Genomic DNA, 5,185 nt, shown 5'->3' on the forward strand with positions numbered 1-5,185 from the left:
TGTGCCAGGGCAACATAGCATTTATTTTCTTTAAAATCACTTTGGTGTATTTTTGGCATATTCACTGGGAGGGCTATCGCTCAGGATTGTAAGAGCATTGAAATACACATATCTTCAAGTTAACCCCCTCCCTCCCCCCCCCCCTTCATGAGGTTAAACCCTGAATCTAATAAAAAACAATGTGAGTCCTCACATTTTTTCCCAATAGTTTGTGATCTTTGGCTGGAGAAGATGATTTGTTCATATGGACTTTGCTGCCCTAGACAGTAGTTGAATTAGTAGCTTTATGGTAAGTGTGTCAAATTTAGTCCAGATACAATTCTGTTACCCTGAACTGCCAGTTGTGTTGCTATCCAATGTGTGTAAAGCTTCATAGGTTAACTTAGAAGACTTCCATTTACTTATATGTTTTACTCTGAGTTTCAGTCATTTGCCAGCAATTGCTTTGTGATGTACACAGAACATACCCACTTTTGAAATGATATACTTTGCATATTCTGACATATAAATAATAATGCCTAATAAAAGCAAGAATGAGTTTGAAACAGCTTTTTCCCAGGATGTAACTGATTTTGTACTTTCCTTCCATCTTTGGAGCACAAAGTCTATAAACTCTGTACCATATACTTTTACCGTAGAAGGATAAAGTCCCGAAAACCACAGCTTACCTATATGTAACATTTCTGCAGTTCAGTGTAATTCCCCCTTTCAGCTCAACTTCAGGGCTGTGCTTTCTGATAGTAAAGAAGGACCAGGTGCAGCCTCTGCCTCCATCCCTGAGGAATTATTAGGCAATAGCAGGTGAGATAGTTGAGGTAATAGGGTCAATTATAGCCAGGGTTAAATGACAGACCCACATACCAGTTAGCAAACAGGCTGTTTAAAACTCACTGGTTCATAGTATCTGAGCTTAAATATTATAATGGAAAAAGACTCAGTGGATCGTATTAAGGTATTCTTTCATTATTGATTTGGTGAAAAGTATTTAATACTCTTGGCTCACATATGAAGATATTTATTGATACAAAAAAGAGACAGATATAAAAAGAATATATGTTGACTCTCAAAAAGGGATTTAACAAAAGGAAAAATATCCAGAAGTTTAAAGTTTCTCCATTCCTCTTCCCCCAAAACAAAGACCTGTAGTAACACATCCAAGACTCTACTGGGCATAGGATGAGTATTTCCCACAGTCTTTCAGAAGCACCAGTGTTACAGCAAGTGATAGTACTGGGAAAGCAGGTGACACGTAGGCTGGGTGAATCTGCACAAAGACCAACTTAACCACTTTAACTATAAAGACCCCTTAGGAAGGGTTCTGTTCTGTCTTCTTTTGCTTTAAAAAACAATTTGAAGGTGTTCAGAGGAGCCTGGGAGGAACAACAGGTTAAGTTGGTAAGTGAGCAGCAGCCTCCTACCACAAAACTGGGAGAGAGCTGGGGTAGCAAAGGGGATGCTGCTGTCAGCACCTCAGCTGGTTTCAGCTAGTGCTCTAGATAAAGTCTGTGTGAGACCTCACGTGATCAGTTACAACAAAAACCTAGAACTGCATCCAGGAGCAAAGAAATCAGTGCAGAGGATAAAATACATTCATAGCCCCTCAGATATGCCCTGCCTGACCTCACTCTGTTTGTGGAGAGGAAGGTACTGGTTGAGGGCACCTCTTCCTACCCTATATTTGCATAGCTTTGTACTGATATCTGTCTGTCTGTCTCTCTCTGTTCCTCCCAAGTTAGTGAAAGAGTTCAGTGCCCACAGGTAGGTAGGAAGAATTCAGGCCACCATGCTTTCATCATCTGCAGGGCTAAAAGGCATTTTGAAATGCTGTGTCTGCAGTGGTGTGTCTAAGATAGAAGAATGGTAAATACATCACCTGGCTGCTCCTGCTGCTTCCCATCCTGCAACACTCAGAAATGAGTGGGAGTCTGCCTGGAGTGGGCTCTGCTAGCTAGCAGATCCACATGGACTAACAGTTTGTTTTGTGTACATTCCCTGAGCTGAAAGATCTTCTGCTCCTTCTTCCTCACGTTACTTCCACCTATCTGCCTAACCTCACTGCTGTCTGCTCCAGATGAAATCAGCCCTCCAGCAGCCAAGCCTGGGATCCAGCAAGCATGAGCAGCAGTCAGTCCCAGCTAAGGAGGATTTGCAGGCGGTGCTGTTGTGCTTTGTTTCCTCTGCTATGTACTGAGCAGAAAGGGAACCAGACCCCTGTTACCATCAGGAGAGACAACCTATCAGTCTCCTCAATCTGCTTAGTCCCCTCAGAGGGAATAGGAAGGGGCTGCTGAAAGGCAATGTCATCTATTCCTGCCATGTCAGCAACACTTCATACTATCAGAGGCAGCTGACGGAACACAAAGGAGAATAGTAACTTTATTAACCACTTCTCTTGTGCTGAAGTAGAAATCTGAATAACTGGCTTATCCCCTGGGTTTATTGGATGTGGTTTGTTTTGCAAGTGGGAAAACAATTGTGAGTTCCATGCCTCAATGAGCTAACGTGTTTACACAACACTGCTGACGCAGCAGAAACAGGATACAATATGTGTCAAATATTGCTTGGGCTGCAGGCAAAATAACTGTTGAGCTGAAAGGCAGTGCTTAGTGCAGGACTCCTTTTGCCAGGGGCAGCTGTCTGGTACGTGTGAGGGAGAGGGGAAGCGAGTGGGACTCGGTGTTCAAATCCCTTGCTGCAAAGCAGTTCCAGAATGAGGAGAAATTTTCCAAGGTAGCTACTGCTCTTCTGATAATGAATAATAGCTATTCCCATCAATTAATTTGTTTAAAGAGGAAGCTGAATGGTGCCTAGATCTCAGCTTCGCCCTTAGGATCTGACTCAAAGCCATCTGAAGCCTGTGGGAGACTTCACTGACTTTGGTGTGAGGCTCGTTTCTTATTTTGGATTGTGAGGAGATAGATTTGCACAGCTTAATTTCTGCATCGGGATGTCTGCACAGCAAGGAGAGAGGGAGCTTTGCTCTTTCTGACACACAATAACACAGAAAGATGGGCATTTCAGATGATTGGCTTAAAAGAGCTATCCTATAATGGCAGCACAATTACAAGCCTGCAGGGAAAATTTCTGGGCTTTTGTATAAAAAGGACCAAAGAAGAACACAAAAAAGGCTTTACTGAGTTACAGTGCCAGGGTTTCAGTTACCAGTTTGCTTGGAAAGCCAATAAGAAGGCTTAACTAAAGATATTTCCAGCACGGAGACCGTATACAAAATGGGTAGATATGCAAGAGCAGGGCAGGACACAGAATGGGAAAGAAGGAGGGGGTTGGTGCGGTGGTGGTGCTGTTCAGGGGCAACTTGCTGCAAATAAGAATCACTACAGAAAGTGAACAGACCAGCAAGGGGCAGAGAGACTTTCTGGGTAGAGAAGGGTGGTCTGATGCTCTCTAAAGAAAAGAAGAATTAAAAAAAAGAAAAAGAAAGGGAGAGTGAAGTCAGCTGCCAAGGAGTGCTGGGGCCAGAAAAAGCAACAAAGCCCTATTTTTAATGTAACTTTTTTTTTTTCTGCCAGTAAAAAATCAAATGATAAAATAGGCTAGAGAAAGGAAGCAATTGGGAATGGCTGAAGAGGATTCCCAGCTGTGCTTGCAATCAGTGCAATTCATGACTCACAACATGCTGGCCACATCATTTCCCAGGAGCGACATATTCTCATGAACAAGCAAAACAAGTGAGAGACAATCTTTAAAAGCTCTTTGGATCATTCATGGCTCAGTTGTGAAATCGCCCATGAAGCAGCTCACTGGCTTTGAGGGTCAGGCTAATCTGAGGATTGGTCAGCTTTGCTTTTCTTTCTGCTTCAGCTGCTGCCCCATCCACCAGCCCTTTGCAGTGTGGCTGAGGACGTCCATTCTTTCCTGTCTTCTGACCGAAAGGAAGACCTGGGAATGAAACTGCTTTACTGGCTTTCAAGCAGCTCTTATCCTTCCTGTTTCCCACAGGGATCATCTTAAACCCTGAAAAGAGTGGGGAAAAAAAGGATCTGAAAAGAATATTTATATCTTTATGTGAAGCCAAATATCTCTTTGCCATTAGAATTGACTACCTGTACCTAGGTCTTGCTAATTCTCACCTGACTGGTACATAAATCATCTGATACAAATGATAACACTGCAGGTCCATCCAAATCTCAGCTTCGACCCAATTGAGTTAGACTGCTGTTTTTACTGAGTAATTATTTTTAAAAATAGAATAATGCACTTGCACCACTCCACCACAGTGAAATGTTTAGCAATATATATAATTAATATGCAGCCACACTGCTAAAATAAAGATGAAATATTTAGTTCTGCAGTAAGCTTGAAGTTTTCTCATGGTTGGTGTTTATTTACTTATTCTCACGGCTGTGTAATTTTTTTTCCTCATTTCAGAAGTCTCATCACTGATTAAAGGTTTCACAACCTGTTTATAATAGTGGTGTGGATCACACAATGACAGTTAGGTTTATAGTCCAGCTAAAGTGCCAAGCTTCTGTGAAGCACTATTGCTTTCATCAATTTTCTTACCCAGCTTTGACATCTCCCTTGCATTGGAGTTTTCCGTGCAGAGGTTGCAGCTACACCCACATGTAGCAGATAATCTCTTTTCCTCAGGGAATTTTTCAGATTGGTTAGCACTCTCTGTCCCAAGTCAAAACTTTGAAATATCCAAGGGAACTGGAAAATAGCAAATATGAAACATCAAAACATCTTGTTTCTACTTGACTGAGACACTGAATCTTCTATAAGGTTAAAAGATCTATTTTTTTAATGTTGAGATGTTAGAACTTAATATATCCTTGATATAGCTACATTTTCAATGAATAAGGAAAATAACACATACAGTGCACTAACGGAGAAAGAAAAATAAAATTACCAAAAATTAAATACCTCTTGGAATAACATGCTCTATCCCAGCAGAACTCCCCCCTCTCCCTCCCAGGAAGCCAAAATGTTTTTCAACACTTTTCTTTCAGAAATGTAATTGGATTTTGTGTGAATTTTTATAATTTTTTAACAAAATGCATTCTCTGAAAGAGCATGTCTGATGTCCTTCCAGCCAGTTCTCTGTTAGAATGCAGCTTATTTTAGAATGCAGCTTATAAGCTTTAATAGAAGGGGAAAGGACTTCTTTTAGGAAAACAAGATTTCAACTGTAAGGATATGAAATACATAGGCAAGGTATCTC

General features: G+C 41.3%; 1 long non-coding RNA gene across 1 annotated transcript; it reads right to left on the bottom strand.

Moving 5' to 3' along the window:
- Positions 1 to 1,000: 1,000 nt before the first annotated feature.
- Positions 1,001 to 4,671, bottom strand: LOC134163102 (uncharacterized). The gene is made up of 2 exons (XR_009964575.1): positions 4,525 to 4,671; positions 1,001 to 3,975 (listed from the first exon to the last, which is right to left on the bottom strand). It is a non-coding gene; the product is annotated as an uncharacterized LOC134163102 (long non-coding RNA).
- Between the last annotated feature and the right edge of the window lie 514 nt (positions 4,672 to 5,185).

Source organism: Pezoporus occidentalis, unplaced genomic scaffold (assembly GCF_034315485.1).
Source record: "Pezoporus occidentalis ecotype Australia unplaced genomic scaffold, CSIRO_AGI_Poc_V1 ctg2, whole genome shotgun sequence".
Lineage (NCBI taxonomy): Eukaryota > Metazoa > Chordata > Aves > Psittaciformes > Psittacidae > Pezoporus > Pezoporus occidentalis.